General features: G+C 50.8%; 1 protein-coding gene across 1 annotated transcript in view; it reads left to right on the top strand.

Moving 5' to 3' along the window:
* DLGAP4 (DLG associated protein 4) overlaps positions 1–20,977 on the top strand; it is a 234,140-nt gene that overhangs the window by 863 nt on the left and 212,300 nt on the right. Inside the window, exon 2 of the mRNA XM_074317780.2 lies at positions 2,767–2,851. The gene's annotated coding sequence lies outside the window, so the exon portion shown is untranslated. The remainder of the gene's footprint in view (positions 1–2,766; positions 2,852–20,977) is intronic.

Here is a 20,977-nt window from a genome sequence, read left to right as displayed (position 1 = left end):
GATGCAAGGTTCTGGAATTAGTGGTAATGGTTGCACAGCTTTATGAATATACTAAAGACCAGTAAAAGTATACACTTTAAAATGGTAAATTTTACGGTGCACAAATTACATCAATAAGAATTTTTAAAAGTGCAGATTCCCAAGTCCCACCCTGCAGGGAGTGAGAGGTAGTAAACATGGATACTGGATATGGCCTGGGTTCTGAGGCACCGTCAGTTTTGAGTAACTACCTAGAAGTGACAATGTTGCAATTGAGTGCTCAGAGCTCCACTGGGACAGGATTTGTCTCCCACTGGCATTGTTAGGGCAGCACCTGGAAGTTGGGTCATGTGACCTTTTCTCCAAGCTTGTTTATCTTAGGTTTACACAGACCACTCCCCATCAGTACCACCATACACACAAAAGGGTTAAGGAAAAGCAGTAGTTCTGTTAAGTAATCCTCACAACAATATGTGGTAAGTACTATTACCCCATCCAACCAATGTGAGAATGGGCTCGGAGCTTCTGTCATTTTTGCCAGCGTCCCACAGCTGGTAAGGCCTGAGGATAAGAGCCAAGCCCAAGTGCGGTGGCGTCCATAGCCCACGCCCAGCCACTGCATGCCCTGCCATGCCTTACTCTTTCCTTGCCCTTGCGTGGCCAAGACAGCCTTTCCCTATCCCTGCTTCCCCAGATCTAACTTTGGCCCTGTTGACAGCCAGCCGTGTGACCTGGGGCAAGCCACTTACCTTCTCTGGGCATCAGTCTGCTTCTGTATAAAATGGGGTTTCTGATACAGATTCTCCAGGCTCCCTCAGGTATTTCAAAATGGACCCTTGTGTTATGTGAAATATTTTCAAAGGGAAACTCCATTTACACTGGATAGTATGTCTGGGCTGACAAAAAAACAATAGGGCTCTTCATTGGGGCTGAAGTGACATCAACCCCGTGTCTTCTGCTTGTCCCAGCTGGCAGTCCTCTATGTGTCTTTGATGAATAAAAAATGTGAAAACAAATTAATTATTACTTAATACTTGCAGTAGTTTGAGAAGGCAGAAACCTTCCAAACAGAAACCGGGGCGCTGCTGGTTTCTAAGCTCCCTTCCGGTTCTAACACATCTACAAGTGCAGGACCTGGCCTGATTTTTAAATCCCCTCAAATGCAGGCCTCCTGGGGTCTGGATCTTATTTGCGAGGCTGCTTTATCCTATTAACAGAATCAGCAGAGGTAGTGGCTTTCCAACCCCTTCCGCTGTCCCCGTGACAAACCCTCGCTGCTCTGAGCCCCATCCTAATTTCTCACCACTTGAGCAGTGGAGGAGTTCCCCGCTGCTGATTGCCTCTTACCATCAGTAATTATTTTCCCAACGTCATCCCCTTGTAAATATTGAACATTCCCAGAGTGCTGTGACATGTTGGCCTCTCCGACTAATCAGACGTTGGCTTGACCAAGATGTTGCCCCCCGCTGAGATGGGGGCTGGGAATGCAGTGTGTGCCATGGGCAGGGCCATCACTGAGTCCCGTCCTCAGGATGGGAGCTCAACTGAGCCACCTGCTAATCCCGGGGGCCGTGTGGTCCTGGAATTCCAAACAATCCTCTTTAGTCCCCTGCTAACCACAGACGGCGCTTCCTCACCTTGGAGTTTACCACATCTGGCCCAAGCAGGCTTTGTTTTCATTAAAACCCTTCTAGACTTCTAGCTCCAGGGTATCTGAGGATTGATTCTCCCCCCTAATCCTGGACTCCTGCTGTGGACTGGCCTCCCTGCTGAAGTGGGGGAGTGTCCCGCGCCTCCCCCACCCACCAGGCCTTCTGTCCTGTGTCCTGGAGCTGGTGCTCACCTCGGTGGACTCACTAGATTTCTCTGGAAAACGGGGATCCTGAGGGTTGTCAGGCTGTCAGTTAAAATGCTTGGAGGGAGGGATGTAGGAGAAGCAGAGGCCCCTCAGTGGAGTAGTCCAATGGCAGATGGCCTGTGCGAAAGCAACTCCGCAGGTCTCTCTCCCTTGGATCTTTGTTTGCTTCTTCCCTCCCCACACTGCTCCATTTTCCCTCTGTCGACCTCCAAACATTTTTACCTGCCTCAAGTCTGGGCACTTTCAGGGAGCTGCTGACAGATGGAGTTACATCTTGAGGAAAGGGAGCTGCCAAGTGAGAAGCAGTTGGAGAAAAATCCAGAAACTTCACCAAAGAGCTGAGAGGCTGAGAGAGCTGGAAAAGATGGGGGGGGGGGGGGTCTCTGCATCCTTCAGTGTAGAGTTAGGACTTACGGGGTAAGTTACAGGGAGGCAGACGTCGGCTCCGTTCCTTCTTCACCCAACCTGCCCCCATGAGCTTACATTCTAGTAGGGGGAGGCAGACAATAAGCATAATAAGTAGCTTATAGAGTGTGTTAGTTATGAGAAACGTTCTGGAAAAAAATAGAGTAGGATAAGGGAAACTGAGAGTCTGGCAGGGTGAGAGGAGCAAAGATTTGAAGGAATTTGAGCGAGTGAGCCATGTGGAGGTCTGGGGGAAGAATGTTCCAGGCAGAATGAACAGTGGGAGCAAAGGCCCTGGGACAGGAGCATGTCTGGTGTGATGGAGGAGCCTCAGGGGTCAGTGTGCTGAGAGTGGCGTGATTAAAGGGGAGAATGACAGGAGAGGAAATATGGAAGTTACAGAGGAGGCATCAGATTGTCCAGGGAAGGCTATTGTAAGAACGGTGCATTGTACTCAGTGAAATGCGGACCCATTAGAGGGTTTTCAGTAGAAGAGTGATGTGCTCTGACTTTTGTTTTAACAGGATCACAAGCTGCTGTGTTGGATATCGACTGCACGAGCCAGGTGGAAGCAGGGAGGCCACTAAGGAGGCTGATGCAATGATCCAGGTGAGAGCAGACGGTGATTCAGATCAGAGTGGTGTCAGGTGTGCACACTATTCGTGATTCAGATAAGGATGGACTGGGTAGCTTTCTAGCCTGATAACCCCTACTTCTCTTACGTCTCAGAATAGTGACTTGTTGTGGTCCTCCACACTCAGGAGTCCCCTCTCTACTGTTCCATCCTGGGATCTGTTAGCCCTTCCTGTCCCCAAATGTCCATGGTACATTTGGGTAAGGGGGGGCAATGATGAAGTATGGGGGAGGGCTGCACAAGAACCTGGGCGGGGAGCGGGGGGGAGCGGGGGACTTGCGAGGGCCTATAAGATGTGGAGGGTGAGTCAGAGGCCCCCTGATAGGCTGTGGTCACACCGCCAGCACCCATGTGGGTTGTCTTGCTGCCGATGGGAACGAGGAGGGTTCCACTTGATGTTCAGTTCTCATGATTAACAGAGTTGAGGCATGTGAAGCACCTGTTGGTATTATACTAATTTGTCCCGACCAAGAATCATTCATGCACCCGCTTCCACTGTGGAATTTTCTTGGACTCTGAGGTGATTAATCTGAGCTAGCACATAGTAGGGCCTCTCTCCTCGCTGCTGGGCACTGTGTGGTCCTTCCCTTCCCTTATTCGGGTGGAGTACGAGGTCTTCAGGGAAGGCATCATTCCTCATCGTATAGATGAGGAAATGAAAGCTCGGAACGGCCAGGCACAGGCTAGCGTGCCTCAGAATTCCAGCCCACCTGTCTGCGTCCAGCACTGCCCCGCCCCCACGCGGCACTCCCTAACCAGGACAGTTACATAATCTGTGATAATTACCAGTGGATCCAAGCCTGCCAGCTGACAACTGGCAATGTCAACCACTTACAGGGGTGAAGGTGGGCAGGCCGCACTTGGCCTTTTGGTTTGTGACAACTTGCTCATGTTTCTGCCCAGACCCTTTGTGTCCAGATCTGCCCTGTGAGCACCCTGGACCGACCTGGCTCGGGTGAGGTGGCACCTGGTGTCGGAGGAGGGGAAGCAGCACCTGGTCCAGAAGAGGCTGCTTCTGCTGTCCTGTGGACCACCACGGCCACTGACGGGCTGCCCCATCTGGGGTGTAACTGAACAGAGGCCTCTCCCACCCTGTCCTACCAGAATTACTGTTGAGTTTGCAAAGACATCTGCTTTAGAGAAAGATTCTGCCAGATGTGGGGCCTCTGAGGGGCTGGTTTAGAGAACATGAGAGAACAGTATGTGGGGGTTTGGGGGATCTCCATGGTACATTTTAAATGAAGAAGGCTACACCATTGTTCATGTATCTCCTTTGCTCATTTTTCTGTTGGATCTTTGTGTGTTTTTTAAATACGCAGTTATCTTATCATAATATATCTTAATATTAGAAATATTTCCTCCAATCTGCCTTTTAATTTTATGATGTTTTGAAATATATGCTTTACTTTTTGTGTCAAATATGTTGAGTTTGTTCTTTTTCTTTTTTTAACTTTCTTTTTTATTTAAGAGTGTTTTTCTGGGACCCATCAGCTCCAAGTCAAGTAGTTGTTTCAATCTAGTTGTGGAGGGCACAGCTCACAGTGGCCCATGTGGGGATCGAACCAGCAACCTTGTGGTTAAGAGCACGGAGCTCTAACCAATTGAGCTAACCTGCTGCCCCCAAGCTTGTTCTTCTTGATTTGACTTATTCTCATTGCCTTTAATGCTTCAAAGTCCATTCCCATATCAAGATGAAATATATACGAACCTATATTTTGATCTGGTTTTTCCCAGCGTGTTATGCTTTTTTATTTTCTATTTCGCCACAGTCAAAACCATGTGTCCTTTGCCCCATTTGATCCATTCCCACTCCTACCTTTCACGTCTGTTCTCAATCTTTCCTCTCCAGGTTTTCAGTCCTGACACACCGTCTCATGCCTCCATCTTTGTCCTTTCCTCAGCCACCAAGGGCTTCTTTCTCATAAGCCTCCTGATCCCTGGCCTTTACAGCCAGAACCGTACACGTAGCTGGCCCTTGCTACCACAGTCTGGTGGTGCACAGTGCTTTTCCTGTTGCTTCTCAGGGGTTAGGATCATTTGCTCATGATTCTGCACCGCACTGCTCCGAGCACGGGGCCAAGTGCATAAATGCTTTCTTTTTTTAATTGGGAAATATTGGGGAACAGTGTGTTTTTCCAGGGCCCATCAGCTCCAAGTCATTGTCCTTCAATCTAGTTGTGGAGGGTGCAGCTCAGCTCCAAGTCCAGTCGACGTTTTCACTCTTTAGTGGCAGGGGGCGCAGCCCACCATCCCATGCGGAATTGAACCGGCAACCTTGTTGTTAAGAGCTCGTGGTCTAACCAACTGAGCCATCCGGCCATCCCCCATAAATGCTTTCTTGATTGGAAGAGTCCACCTCCCTCTCTGAGAAGGCTCTGTCTCTGCACTAACACTCCTTGGAATGGCACTGGTTGCTGTTATTGTCGACTGCACAACTCATTTCTATTCACTTCTCTCCTGCTGTCAGACCCCCTTTGCTGAGGAAGACTTCTTCTACTCCATGCCATCCTTAGAAGAAGTGCCAATGACAGTCCCTCACCCCATCCTTCCAACCACATGGACAGACACACAACTCCTGCTAGGCCCCTGGGTATCTTCCCTGGAATGCTGCTTCTAGAAGATGCAGAAGGATACCACCTGCTTTTGGAGTTATGGTGCTAGAGGACTCTCATTTGGACCTAATAGGCTCATCATCCGCATCAAAAAAAAAAAAAAAAAAATCCCTGTGCCAGAAATGACAATGAAGGAAACACAGAAGGAAGCGCAGCTAAGAAATGAGAGTGAGAGACAGCCAACCTCATGGGAGCACCTACCTACAGCCCTACCTACAGCCCATAATCCCAGGCTTCCTCCTACACGAGCCAATATAGTACTTTTTTAGATTTTATTTTATTGTGTTAAGAACATTTAACATGAGATCTATCCTCTCAGCAGATTTTTAAGTACAATACAGTAGTGTTGACTATTGGTACAGTGTTATACATCAGCTCTCTAGAACTTACTCCTCTTGCTTAACTGAAATTCGTCCGTTGATTAGTAACTCCTCATTTTCCCTTCTCCTAGCCCCTGGCAACTACCATTCCATTCTTTGATTCCATGACTCTGACTAGTTTAGCCATATTATACTATTCACAATTGTCAAGATGTGGAAACCACCAAACTATCCATCGACAGATGCCTGGATAAAGAAAACGTGGTCTATCCTACAATGGCACATTATTCATCTTTAAAAAGGAAGGAAATTCTGCAATATGTGACAACATGGATGAACCTTGAGGACATTATGCTGAGTGAAATAAGCCAGACACAGAAAGACAAATACAGTGCCTTTTCCTTTAAGCGCTTTTGCCACAGGTTTCTGCCCTTGCAGCGAAAAGATGCCTGATTAATTCACTCCCCCCAATATGAGACTTTGGCCTTCATCACCTGCCCACCTTCAAAACTCCTAAGATGTCAGAGTTAAAAGGAGACCTAGAGACCCCAGGCTCATCCAGCAGTTAGTGCAGCCGAGATCCCCGGAGGGTAAAAGAACCCATCTAAAGTCACATGATGAGTTGTTTGATGCCCAAAGAGGGGAAAAAGCTTGCACTCACTGGCCAGCAGCCTGGACAGTGCCATGGGCCTTAGTGATGGCACTGGAGCGCTAAGAGGCTATTGATCTGTTGTTTCTGGATGCATCACCCAGATGGGATTGCCGCTGTCCCCCAAGAGTGTGTGCAGCCACGGGAGAGCTCCAGGATGGGCCAGAGCCAGGTGGGGAGGGCATCGAGCGCCGCTGCTACAGCTGCTCCTGACTTCTTTGCCTCTGTCAAGAGAGGGGTGATGGGGGTGTGGGGACAGAGCCCCAGAAAGTAGTTTACAGGCTCTCGGCCTCACGTGGAAGGGTGCTGGCTTGGGTGGTGAATGGCCGTCGGCTGTGGCTGGTTAGCCGATTGGCCGCTGGTATAACTGCTGCGGCTACGAAGGATTGCCGAGGAGCCAAGCAGAGCCGAGCAGAGCCGAAGAGAGCGGAAGAGGAGGGCCGAGGAGAGCGGAAGAGGAGAGCCGAGAGAGAGGAACAGAGGAGAGAGTGGAGAAGAGTCGTCGGTCGGTCGGTTGGCGGAAAAGCGGACGGCAGGTCGGCGTCCAGTGGGCCCAGCCTCCAGTGAGACCATAGTGGTATGACTCCCCTACCTATGGCTCCGTGGGTGTTCCTTTTCGGCCTCGCCATATCCTGCGTTCTTGTGTGGGGAGCGGGAGCAGAGACCCCGCAGGCCGCCCCACCTGAAAGATGGCACGGCGAGCAGGCCTCCGCACACGACAGGGGTCACGACCATGGCTGCCATTTACTGACGTCCCTCTATATGCCAGGCAGCAGGGTAAGCCATAGCAGTAGCTTTACAAACATTTGCTCTTTGAAATCTTGCAGCAACTCTATGAAGGTGGTACTGTGGGAATCCCCGTTTTACCAGTGAAGAGGCAGGCCCAGAGAAATCAGGAACTTTCCAGTGGTCACAGTGTAGTTGAGCCAATTGCTTTGACTAACTTTGGTGGCCTAACTCCAGAGCCTAAGGTTTTACCCCTTGCTTCAGGGGAGGCAAACTCGGATGCCAGAAGGGGTCAGGCAGGCCATGTGGCTGAGTGGACAGAGAGTATGTCTCTGTTTCCCAGTGCCCGCCCAGGGCGGCCAATTCAAGGCAGACTTGTCAGAGCTTCCAGTTTTCTAAGAGAAGCTGGAAATCTGGATTTCTATGTGAAACTTCTCTATTTTTAAATGTTGGCAACAAATTCAGACTTTAAAAAAAAACAACACCCAAAAAGCAACACTGCAAGCCAACCAAATGCATATTTACAAGTCAGTGGATTGCAACTTTTCTGCTTCACTATATTCTCGTATGGCTGGAGGACGATGTTCTAATCCTCGGGGGTCTCTGCCCACCCCTGGCAGGAGAATTGACCCACCTGGATGAGTGACCAGATGTTGTTAGACTCAGCCCTGCCCCCGCACTCATTCATTCTCAAGTGTGTCTCAAAGCCAAGACACCAGAAGCGGGGGCAGTGTAGGGGTTGTGTGGAAGCCCCAAGAGAGCAGACAAGACTTATCCAATTTTGCAGGTGAGGAAACTGAGGCCATGTGATGGTCCATGTCCCACAGTAACTCAGTGAAGGAGCTGCTAGGCCTAGATCAGGGGTCTTTCCTGAGCCACAGGTGTGGTGCTCTGCTCGCCGTATTACCCAGTTGATGGCCATTGGCTAGGAAGAGGAAACACCTGGGACATGCCAGAAAACCAGCCTTGCCCAATGATGATATTAGAGAAGTCATTGAAGCTCTCTGAGACTCAGTTTCCTTGCCTGTTAAATGGGGGCCATAACCACCTCTCAGATAAGAGTGAAGAGCAAACGAAATGAGAATTGAAAGTGCCGGGAACATAGGTCAATGAAGCCTTTTTCTTCCCCTTCTATCCAGGACATGGGGGCCGGGGAGGTGGAGAAAAGACCTCTTCCATGCATATCACTTACAGTGCAGTCCTTCATGCCTTGACTCAGATTCTTTGCTCTTGTTCCCTCCGCACTGAACACAAGCTCGGTCATCTGTCGGACTCCATTAGAGGAGAAGGGGCTGGGGAGCGGGGGAGGGTGATGGCCGGGCTCTGTAATGGTGGTGATGGGTGAATTGATAGTGACACACTTTCCTTCTCAATGCTGTGCCCCAGGCAGCCTCTGCACACTGGGCAGAGCTAGCATGTGAGAGAAAACCTGTTTGTCTTTTTCAATCCACTTCAAGTGCCCTCATCTTAGAGCTGGGAGAGACAGGCCCAGGGAGGGCAAAGGCTTTCTCTAAGGCCACCTAGCATGTTCGTGTCAGGGTTGGCATCCAAGCTGTCCCGTGTCCAGCCTGGAGTGCGTGCGGGCTCTGTGGGGCTGAGGCCGCTCGGTAGGGCAGGTGTCCCTTTGGCCTCGTCTGCGCCTCGCTCAAGAGCTGCGTGCAGGGGCCTGCTTCCCCACCAAGAAGCCGTAGCTCTGCAAGAGTATTGGGAGTCTTGACCCCTTGGGAGACTGTCCCTTGGACAAGTCCTTGAGCTTTTGGGGGCTCAGTTCTCTCTTCTGTAAAATAGTGGTATTGGCTCTGCCCCAGACTCCTGTGAAACCCCAGTGCCCAGTCCCTGACGGGTAGGGGGCTGCGTGCTCCCCACCTCCAGGAGCAGGGGACTGAGCTGAAGATACTTGCGTCCCCCTCTGTGTGCTGCATCTGGATCCAGGGCCTGTGGGCCGGGTATGCTCTGCGTCACGATGACATGCCAGAGCTGAGTGTGTCCCCACTCCTGTCTGCTCCTCCCAGGGCAGGGGCTGGAGGTGGGGCTGGGAGTCAGGGGGCTGCACCTGCTGCATCTCTGCGTCACCAGCCCTCAGCCCTGGGCCTGGCACAGAGAAGGACAGTCAGTGAATGGATGGGTTGATGGATGAATAATATCCCCTCCGTGTGCCAAGCTTCTGGTACATGTCAACATTCATCCCGGTGGGGGGAGCCACAGCCAGCCCCCATCATCTCACTATGTGCGCACACCCTTCTCTCCAGGCTGTGCTTCCCAAATCTCCCCAGAGCCCAGCGCTGTCCCCAAGACCCTGACCCCAGCGCAGCCAAAGCAGCCACCCCCAAGCTTTCCTGAGGCATTAGCAGCCTTGCCCCACATCCTTGGCCTAGCAGGACGGGGGCTCTCGGCTCCCCAGCCCTGAGATTGGCTGCCAGTAGGATAATCATACCTTGGCCCCCCTGTGTCTGTTTAGCTTGGGTTCTTGACCCGTCACCTGGCCTCAGAAACAGCTTCTTGGCTGAGGGTTCCTACTTGGCTTTGTACTGACGACTCCACCCACCCCGCACCCGCCCCCACGGCAGGAATAATCGAAGTTGCGCCTCATGGACCCCAGAAGGCAGGTCTGACACTAGTTGGGTGAATCTATGAGGGGCAGCTCCAAAACCTCAGCATGAGGTACAACATGTAGTCAAAGCTGCTCAGAATGGAATGGGCTCTTTGGAAGTAGTGAGTTCACTATTCCCAGAGGTATGCAAGTAAAACCTAGGCAGTTTAAGGGGGCTAACACATCTACCAGGAAAGTAGCTTTACTCGGTGACTGTGAAGTTCCATTGCAGTTCTTAGACCACAAATTTCCTTGTTTCTAGGATTTTCTTCCCAAGCCATCCTCAAGACAGACAGGATTAGCAGACCTGATTGAGGGCAGAGGAAAGGGGAGTCCAGAGGCGAAAGGCGAGTTGTTCGTGAACATACAGCTGGGCTCAGGACCAGGGACCCTGGAGTCCAGCTGCCTTTTTGCAGAGGCTTCATTGGTCCTCTGTGGATCCAGGCCAAGGCTGATGCGAGACCCTAATCTGAGCTAAAAGGTTCCCACAATGGTGCTCAGGTGGTGTCTCCAGCCACCAGGTGGGGGCTTCGGATTCAAATTAGCAAGCTACAGGGATACCTGGGGCACAGCGTTTTAGGGGCCCGAAGCCATGGAACTCTGAAAGCCTGTATACCCCACCCTCCGAGGAGGGCAGGAGGGAGCAGGCATGGAACTCTCCCACACCCTGCTTCCCTCTCACACTCCTCTGTCTCTGTCACATGCTCCAGGACAGACACAGCAGCACACACATCCAAACCGCTCATCCATATCAGATGCGCACAGACGTCAGGCGCAGGGGACACCCACACAGAGACACAGAGACACAGAGGCATACCCTCCCGAGTCACACACACACCGACGTAAATGCAGGCGTGAACATGGTCCCACCTGCTTATAAAGCCCCTGCTCAGCCCCTCTGGCTGAGGACAGTGGGCAGAGTGGGATGTGTATGCTGGGTCCTAATTCAGGAAGTCTGGTTATATGGAAGCCATTTCCTGCCTGTCCCCACGTCTGACTCTGCCCCCTGGAGGTCAGCAGGGCTGGGTTCTGTAGAGAGGTGGCAGAGCAGTTCCGAGGGCTCAGCGTCAGCTAATCCGGGTTCAGGTTTTAGCTCTACCACCTTCTAGCCCTGTGACCTTAGCAAGTCATTGGACCTCTCTGGAGCCTCAGTTTCCTCATCTGGAAAGTGGGCGTAAACAGTAACACCTCTTAGATCCCATCATCTCTGAATTCCCCAGGCCTGGCCCATAGTGGGTGTTGAGTAAACGGAAACTGTTGCTATTGCCTTGGGACAGAGGCTCAGCTCACAAATGGTCTCACTCAGCTCACCGATTGCAGCCTGGCACACAGTGAGGCCACCACATTCGTGAGCTGTCATTTCCATGCCTGCTTCAGAAGGCTACCTGGGGTTTGAAGCCACATATCTCGCTTGCAAGGACCCAAGACTGCAAGTGTCTGTGGCCACGCTGGTGAAGACAGCCCCTAACCCTTCTGGTGAAGGCTGGGCTCAGCCTGGTGTTGGGGGTCTTTGATATTGAACAGTGAGCAGCCCCTCAGATAGAACCTGGACTAGAATCTTAGCAATTTAACACCATTACATTTTAGAACCATGGACTGCAAAATCCAGAGGCTCTTGTAAGCATATTTTAGACTCTCTAGGATCTCAAAGCACAAATCTCAGAATCTCGGAGTTATAAAGAGGCCTTGGAGACATTTGGTCCAACTGCTTCGCTCCCGAGACAGAATCCCAGAAGTATGGAGCCTCAGAGTGGGAAAAAGACATTGAGTCCATTCCAGCCCAATTTGACAGGAGATAAAACAGGCCCAGAGAGGGTGAGCAACTGATGCAAAGTTGCACAGCAGGTTTGTGGCACTGTTGAAATTAGAACCCTGGTTCTGGTCTCATAAGCTTAGACTTGGCCCCTCTCTGGAGGCCTGGAAGAGATGAGGGAAGGCAGAGGGGGAAACATTTGGATCAAAGCGAGGATTTTCCAGAGAACATTTTAAAAAATCAAACCAAAAAGAATATTGGGAAAGGGTACTGGTTTCCCTTTATTTTCTGCCTTGTCTTCCTCTGGGCACTCATTCTCGGCAGCTCTCAGCCGGCCTCCAGCTCTGCTCACAAGCTGCTTCCAACCGCCCACAGGCTTCCTAAAATGGTCTCTGCAAGCTAATTCCAGAGGGTGAATGGCAGAGAGCAGGCCTGGGGTGGGGGATGGGGGGTAGGTGTAGGGGGGTGCTTCCTTAGCTGGCGCAGGCGCAGGGAGTCTCCAGCTCAGAGCTGGCTGCCCCTAGTGCCAGCCCTGGTGCTTTGGCCCCTCCCTGCCCTGAGGAGAGTGTGGGGTCCATTTCCTACCACTCACTGCCTGACTTCTCAGAATAGATCTTTTATTTGTCCTTATTAAACATGACTTTTTAAAAATGATGTAGTAATGCATAGTTATCGTAAAATAATCAGGAAAGTGTAAAGAAGAAAATTAAGATCACCTGTAATCAACTCCTCTAAATGAAACAACCATTCACATCTATACGTAGATCCTTCCAGAGTTTGGACCAAGCACAAAGGGTGGCTGACTTGGTACACGATATTCCAAAACCTGTCTTTTTCTTTTAATCATATGTTCACAAACGTCTCTCCCCATCAACAACTGTGCTTCTCTAACGTGATTTTTAGTGTCTGCATAGCACCCTACAGGCGACTCCACCGTACTTTATTCAGCCAATCCCTCCTGCGGAAAACTCTACTGTCTGTTTTCCCCTATGAAAAACAATGCATCATCTGTTCCTCTAAATCTTCGTGTGTATCCTAATTATTTCCTTAGGACAACTTCCTGGAATTGGAATTATTGGGCAAAGTGTTTACACTTAAAAATAATAATAATAAATGCAAAATTATAGCTCTTGCTATAAAACACCTAGGCTTTTTCATGTAAAAGTGTGTGTGTGTGTGTGTGTGTGAATATGCATACACATATAATGGGATTCCACTGTACATGCCGTTTTGTAAAATTTTGACCCTTTGTTCATGTCAGTAAATTTCCATAAACAGCATTACCTGTAGCAGCCGCACAGTATTTCCCTGTGTGTATGTACCTGGGCATAACCACCTCCTGTTGCTGGGGAACCGATTTCTGGTTTTGCTCAAGTCTGAACAGTTCTGTCATGAACACACTCGGAGAAGCGTCTTTGCTTCTTGTCCACATGTATCCTTAGGCCCGATAGTAGTGGAATTGCCGGGAGAAGGGGCTTCCTGGCGTTGATATCGCAGCATTTCCGACTGTAAGTCTAAACCCCAAGCTGGCAGTGAGGCTCGGCCACACTCCACTGGTGTCTATGGGAAGAACCCGCCGTCTGCAGACCAGGCAGGGAGCTTGCGCTGCGTCTCCTGCTCTCCAGGCTGGTTGCTTCGAGAAAGCCCTTGGCCTTGAACGGGGCCTTTGCCCAGGAAGGCTCATCTGTGCTTCCAGCTCCTCCCAGGAAGCCAGGCTCAACACCAGGCTCACAGAGGCCCTGAGCTCATAAGCCAGTTTTGAGGCCTCTCCCAGCCGTCTTCCTGTATATCCTGGACAGGTCATGTGCCCTCTCTGTGCTTCCAAATCCCCGCTCTCCTGAGACCATGGCAGCTGGGGAGCAAAAGAGACAGGTTGCCCGAATCTTCCTTATCCTGAGGAAAGACGCAGCCAAGATAGTGCCAGGACACTTGGTGCTTAGAAACTGGAGAGCGGGTGTGAGCCGCAGGCCTGAAGATGCACGAAGGCCAAAGGTCAGCCTGGACAGAGGAGAGAATGGGGGTGGCCCATACAGAAGGGAGGTGTCACCGCGTAACAGGTGCTCGGAACAGGAAGGGTGGGAGACCACACTGGAAAATCGGGAAGAACAAGCCCACGGAGGCAAGGGGAGGGTCTGCCCAGAGCTGCCTGGGGCTGGCGGCCAGGCCGGTTGAGACTGTCTTTTTTCATGGTGGGCCTTTCCATCCTTCATGGCCCCGCTCTGTGTTCTGGGGTCTCTCTCAGTTCAGACTTGGGAGAAGAAACAGCCACCTGAGGAACAAGCAAGCGTAGAGCTCACCAGAAACAGAGGAAGAAGGGGGTGGAGAGAGAAGGACGGAGGAGAACGGAAGGGACAGGAGGCAGCCACTCCAGAGAGGAGGCCATGCCACCAGGGCTCTTGATGGGCCAGCACGAGGGTCTAAATGAAGACCCTCCCAGTGGTCATGCAGAAGGGGCTGAGTCAGACCTTCCAGCTGGGCGAGCAAGTTTTCAGGCAGCTACAAACCATCCCTCAGGGTGATACAGCCCTTTGCAGCTTTCCCAGTCCCCGCGCATTGCTGATCTCCAAGCTGGGCACCCTGAGCAGGCAGAGTTCAGCGGCGACCGGACTCTGAAAGGCGTGGCAGGTGCTCTGTACGAAGGGGAGGCCAAGATCTGACAGCAGCTGGAGATGAGGGTCTGTGTCAAGCTCAGGCATTTCTCGTTCTTTTAACTCTTGTTGCCCCCTGAAGTCCTGTTTGTTAATTGCTCTAGAGCACCATGGAGCCAGTCCATGCTGGGGGACGAGTTAGAACGTCAGAGCTGCCCAGTGAGGACAGTGAGATGGGGCAGCCCACTCTGTGGCACTGGCCAGGGAGACATTTCTTTGGTCTGGGCTCTGCCCAGTGTCCCTGCCCCAACTAGGTCCCTTTCTGTGACTTGATTCAGGGAGAGTTCACCCCTCAGTGGCCTCTTTCCTCTATTTCTTTCTCCCACTCTGTGCTGGGGCTGTTGGGAGTAGTGGGTGGGCAGTGGTGTGCTTCCCTCCAAAACACCCACGCGTGCCCAAGCCTGATAGTGGGAGGCAGGGTGGGCAGTGACCTGTGAGCTTGTTGGCCACCCCTCTGTACCCAGGGGGGCAGCTTCTGGGAGACTGAAGTTGGAGGGACTTGGAGAAAGGACAGAGCACACCTGTGGCCCCTTCAGCTGGGGGGGGGGGGCGTGGGGAGAGCAGTGCTCTCGCCTAAATGGTCTAATAATAAAACTATCAATAGCTAACATTTAAGAGCACTCGATACATACCTGGCACTGTCCTAAGTATTTAAATGCAGTACCTCACTACTCACAAGAGGTGGGTGCCATTATCATTCCCATTCTATAGATGCAAAAAGTGAGCTACAGAGAGGTTAAGTAACTCTCTTAACCCAAGATCTCATAGCCAGCAGGTGGCAGAGCTGGATTTAGGCTCATGCTTGTCACATAGCCAAACTCTAATCATATTAGGCTCTGTATCATGTGAGCTCTCTGAAGCCCTCAAGTCTATCCTTGGTTTCCCAAAACCTTTCTTTGGCCTGGACCCTGGAACCCACCCCCTGTCTGAGATACAGGAAGTCCGTAAGCCACCCATCTCCACCCTGGATAGGAATACGCTCCCTGAATACTCTCGCTTGGTCCTACTCCTGGCCGCATCCCCACTTCCTAGAATAAGTGCTTGCAACATCGTAGCTGCTCAGTAAATCTTTGTGGGATGAAGGAACAGGATTTGCCCTGTGCAGAAGGCGTTATTATGACGGAGTGGTGCCATTAAGAGAGAGACCTGGAGCCAGGCTGCCTGGCCAATCCCACCTGTGTGATGCTGGAGCAGTCACTTCACACCTCTGAGCTTCACTTTCCCCACCTGTAAGAAAGAGATGTAGTGCCTTCCTCCCCTTGTGGGGCACTGGACAAATGCTCATGGGTATTTAACTGCTGTTAATATTATGTTATCACCCAACGACTCCACCAGCATCTGACCCTGGGTCTGGCTACACCTGGCTCTCTCCCATACCCACGTTCAGGATGCTGCCGGGGACCTGAGGGGGTACTGGGCTGGACCGAGCCCTTCCCTTCACCCCATGTCAGGAAAGAGACCCTGTGGACACCTGTTCCCAGCCCCAGCTGCTATTCTTAGTCCCTCCCCACACGGTTCATCCACAGGCATTTTCCCTCCTAAACTCCCTCTGTTTCCATAGGAACCAGGGGAGGGTAGAGGTGGGGGAGGGTCCTCCCCCACGGAAGGGAACTTCATTTGGGGCTGTTTGGGAGCGGCTGGCAGTGCCTGGTGAGCTTCTCCCACTGCTCCTCCCCCCTCCCCCCTCCCCAGACCCCTCCCTGAACAGCATGTTCCTCCGACTGTGTTTCTACTACATTTATGCTGCGCTTAATTTATCCAGCATTGTGATCAGATTTAGCCGAGAGCGCTCAGCGCACCGTGGGGCCAGCCTGCATATTCATGAGCCAATTCATTCATGCCACCCAAGAGGATGCCAGGTGCCAGGCCCCATGGGCAGCAGCCTGGATCCACGGATCATGCCAGCTGCAAGGGCGACCCAGGGTCCGGGGTCAAGGAGCCCAGCTAGAGCCAGGCAGGTGGCATAGAGTACAGCATGTGTAAGGCGTGGCTGGTAGCAGGCTGTGGGTTTAAACTGGGTTTAAATCCTTCTTTGCGATCGCTAATGAAGTTCACTTCACCTCTCAGTTTACTCCTCTGCAAAAGGGAACAGTAAGGCTGCTGCCCTGGGTCACGTGAATATTGACTGGGATAATAAGTAGAAGGTCACAGGCAGGCTGTCAGTGATCAGCACCATTTCACTGGCATCATTATAGTTGCTGCTAAGCAGTGGTTCATCTCGTCTGGTTTGTGGGGGAGAAGTAAGGCAGCAGGATGAGGCATAGTTCTGTGCTGCTGTGGGGGAGGATGCGTGTGGAGGGTGTTTCTCTCTGGCCCGTGCCTGCCTTCTGATTCGAGCTCCCTTTGAGTGAACATCTGAAGGCCACTCCCCAGGAAGGCAGGAGAAGCCCAGGGAAGCATCCAGCCTCTGAGGAAGGGCCACAGGGATCACCTGGCTGTGAGGCTCTTGGCTCCAGGTTCTTCTGGCCCATGGAATTTCCATGTAGATTCACTCCACTCACTTATTCATTCTGTCAGTTTTCTGATACCAATCCCATGCTGAGCACTGAGGACACACTTGTCCTCAAGAAGATCTCATTCCAGGAAGGAGGTGAGCTCAAGGTAGGAGATGGTCAGGCCCTTCCGATGAAGCCAGATCAACTTCTGTGGAAATTCAGAAGAGGAAGTCATCCCAGCTGGGGCATCAGGGAAAGCTTCCTGCAGGAGGCGGCATTTAGGTGGACTATTGAAAACGTGGCTGTAAAAAGATGAGACAAATAAGAATGACATTTGGGATAGCAAGGGTGAAGGCCTGGCAATGGGAACTCTGCTGGGAGGTGTTGGCCAGATGAAGCCTGGGCGAACCATGAGCCCCAGGGGTCCTGCCTTACGACAGCCAGCCACTGAAGCAAGGAGCTGGAAGGGGCTCACCTCTGTCCTTCACATGCATGTGTGCCTGCAGGGCTCACGTTCCAGCTTTCTGGAGAAAAGGGGAGAACTCCCGTCCTGGGTCTCCTGATTAATCTATAATTAAATCAGCACAGATGTCATGGGGCCACATTAGAGAGCTGGGAAAGGCAAACAATGATATCTCTGTAAACGAAGAGCCCTGCCAGGTGGCTGTGGCCAACGCTATGCACGAGCAGCCATCAGGGGCGAGGGGCAGGCATAGGAGGCCAGAACTTCAGCCAGGAATGAGAAAACCCGAACCTTACGCACGGCCATTTACAGAATGTTCCCATCACTATCTTTGTTAATCATGACAATGAGGTACTATTATTTGCTCCCATTTTAGAGATGGAGAAACTAAGGTGCAGAGAGCAAAAGGGTGAAATAGCCTGGTTAATAAGTACACGGGTCTTAAAATCAGAAAATCTTATGTTCAGAATACCTAGATGTGCCTCTTGCCAGCTTTGTGGCCTCAGGCAGATTGCCTACCCTCTCTGTTTCTCAGCTTCTTCATCTGTATATTGGGAACAAAACCCTTTCCCTTCAAAGTATTATTGTAAGGATTGAATGACGCAATCCAATTAACTAAACTTATTGCAGTAATCATTTTGTAATATATGTAAGTCAAGTCATTATGCTGTACACCTTATATAGTGCTGTATTTCAATTATACTCATATTCTGATCCAGAAAAAAAAAAAAAAAAAGAATGAGGCAATCCAGGCAAAGACTTTAGCACAGTGTTTGGCACTCAGCAAGTGCTCGTCAAACGCTACAACTTATGATCACGTTTTGTTTTAACTGCTTGTTTCTTGTTCATCTTTCTCACTAGAATGTGGGCTCCCTGAGGACAGAGATTATGTCCATCTTGTTCATTACTGTGACCCAGCACCTGTCACGTGGTCGTGTTCAGTAAACGTTAGTACCTGAGACAATGTTTGGTAAGCTGCAAACTGCTGAAGAAATATTAGATACGATTTTCTCTCTGTTCTGCTTTGTTCTAAAAAGGATTCAAGGAGACAAGTATTGTCGTCGTCGTCGGTAGCTTTGTTCCTATCACTGCCATGTCCCAAGTCTGCTGTTCTGTGCTGGTCCTTCCTGAAATGGGTTCAGGAAACGTCTAGACTTTTTTCTAGAAATATGCAGAGAGCCTCAATTCACAGGTAAGGAGCTGCTAAGAGGTAAATGAGCAGATTGGAGGAGACTGGCTTCTGGAGGGGACCACTGGGGACAACTGTAGAAACCTCTGGTCTACCCAGCAAGCCCAAGCCGGCAGGAGGGCTGGAAGACCCCCTTCCTCTTGTCATCTGGGGGGCTTTGGACTTGCAGAGAGATCCATGGTCTGGAGCCTGCAGCCCACTTCAAGCAGGATGGATCTGGGCAATCTGCCTTTGGTGGCTCCGAGGGCATTAGAGGTCATTATTAGGTTTGTCCTGTGGGGCAGTGGTTTCCAACCTCTCCCGTGGGATCTGAGGTTTATTACACAAATATAAAATCCTAGATTCTCCAAATGATTTACTTGAAATGTGGCCGGTTTGAGTGGATTCAAAGTGCTCCCTATAATGGAGTTGCCCCCAGTCACTTACATTCTCGAGTGGAAGATAAAGGAACAGAGTTACCTGGAGCTCCCAGAACCCCTCTCCGTCTCACCTGTGTCTCAAGCCACAGGTAACTGATGTCTGCTAAGCGTCATTCACCTATGACATACATGCTGTCTGAATATTGCGCTGCGTCAGAGGCTGGTGTGCCCGGCCCACATGCCGGAGGTGCCTGCTGGTGGCTGCTCTGACGCTGCCTAAAGGTGTCCTCTGCTGTGGGAGCACACGCAGTCACCCTTTCGTGCCCCAGGAGCTGGGGGGGTGTGGAGAAGGACCCCCTCGCCCCTCAGTGGGCAATCGCCCCCAGCGGTAACAAGTACAGGCACCGTTCTTGGCTTCCCTCCCTTTCCTGGCTCATTCCGCTCAGCCCCCATCCTTCTTGGGGGAACTCAGCCTAAAGCACCCTCCAAAGTTGTGTGTGTTTTCTTGACCTACAACATTTTTAAGAGGTGTCAAAGCCTGTGGGTAGGCTCGGGAGCGCTCTGTCAGCTGGGCTGTGATGACCAAAATGTGGGGACCTGAGGCTCTAGGTGGGAAATGCTGGTCAGCAGATGGTTCTGGTAAATAGAAGCTGAGGGTAAGTGCAAAAGCCGGGTAGCAGAGAACGTTATGGGGGCGGCCTCAAGTCAGTCTCATCAGGAGCCCGACACAGATCTTAAACTGAGAACTCCGAGCTAAGCCAGGGAAGCACTTGATTTGTTTTAGTCGTCATCAATGAAGCACCTACTATGTGCTGAGGATTAAAAAGGTGAATAAGAGTGAGTGTCCTTGCCCCTGGGAAGGTCAGTATCTATTGGTTAGTTTTTATATCACTAAGTTTTAGAGTGCTTTTTTTTTTTTTTAAGAGAAACAACTTCACTATAACATTCTATTCTAACATTTACAACCAATAACTACCGGGGGTGCCAGAACAATGTATGCACATGACTTAGATTCATCTTTTGTTATCGGTATTTAATGAGTATTACAATTTGAATACAGTTTTTTCCTTTCTTAAAATGTGTATACATTTTTTGGGCACCCTCTGTATTGCCCCTCCCCAACAGGAAACTTGGCATTAAGGTAGGGAGGTCTCAGAGTTGGGGTGGGGTGGTCCCCTCGCCTTGTGGCCTTCAGGGTACCCTAGAAAAGCTACAGTGTTCTCCTTCCACCAGGTGGGAGCTAGCACTGTGCACCCCAGGGGTTTCCACCGTGTCCCTGCACAGGATAGTTTTGCAATAATAGTAACTGGAACACTCTCCCCCACCAGCCAGGCCCTGTTGGGGATGTGATGGGAGGGTCTGAGCCCGTGGCTGCACTGAATCCTGTATCAGTCCACATGTGAGGCCCAGTGGGCATGGCGAGCGAGCCTCTACGAAGCCCTCCTTCCCTGGCTCTTCAGGGTGGAATGAGGTCACTTCCAGGTGTCCTGGATTCCCTACAGACGGGTCAAGACCAGGCTGGGGTCCCTGTTGGTGAAGCAGGCCTCAGAGCAGGAGCGCGACCCCAGCCAAAGCTTGTTCTGGCTCCATCTGAGACTGGCCTGGTTTGCTTCCAGGTTTTGTTCTTTTTAAAACTGGTTCACTCAGTGGGTATTTAAGACAAAAACCACAGACCTCGGTCTGATTCTAGGGGAAAAAATAGTATTGGGGGCTGGGAATCTAACAGATCTAGGTTGAATCCCAGCTCTGCCACTTACCAGTCCTGTGGTCTTGTAAGTTACATCACCCTTCTGGGCCTCTCCCGTGTAGCGAGGAGAAGAATAGCTGCCACCTCATGGGTTTGTTGTGGGAAGAAATGAGATGAACCATGGAGAGCACCCTACTGGGTGCCTGGCACACAGTAGAAGCTCAATGAATGTCAATTACCTTTCCTTATTTCTAAGCGGAGTATGGCTGTAGAGAGTATCTCTTCCATCCACAGGGCCTAACACTGTGCCGTGTATACCCTAAGTGCTCAATCAGTGTGTCTTGAATGGTGAATTTCTCAAAGCCCTTCCAAGTCTTCTCAGCTTATTTCTAACCTCAATCCACATGTTGACTCATCTTTCATCGGGTCTGGAAAATTCTTCAAGTACTACCTCTCCCCCCTTCTATTTTCTCTTCTTAGAACTCCAAGTAGACATTTGTGATACCTTCGCAGTCTGTCCTCTGTGTCTTGTATTTTCCTTTTTCTCTCTCTCGCTCTCCTTCTCTCTCTACTATGTTCTGGTTAATTTCTTCAGATTTCAGGTTACATCTTTTTCTCTTTATCTGAGGTTAACTTGCTATTTAGCCTTTCTAAGAGTCTTAAAATTCCA

Source organism: Rhinolophus sinicus, chromosome 13 (assembly GCF_057876585.1).
Source record: "Rhinolophus sinicus isolate RSI-liver-muscle chromosome 13, RSI-T2T, whole genome shotgun sequence".
NCBI lineage: Eukaryota > Metazoa > Chordata > Mammalia > Chiroptera > Rhinolophidae > Rhinolophus > Rhinolophus sinicus.
The sequence above is the reverse complement of the archived record's forward strand: the minus strand, read 5'-3'. Positions and strand labels throughout refer to the sequence as shown.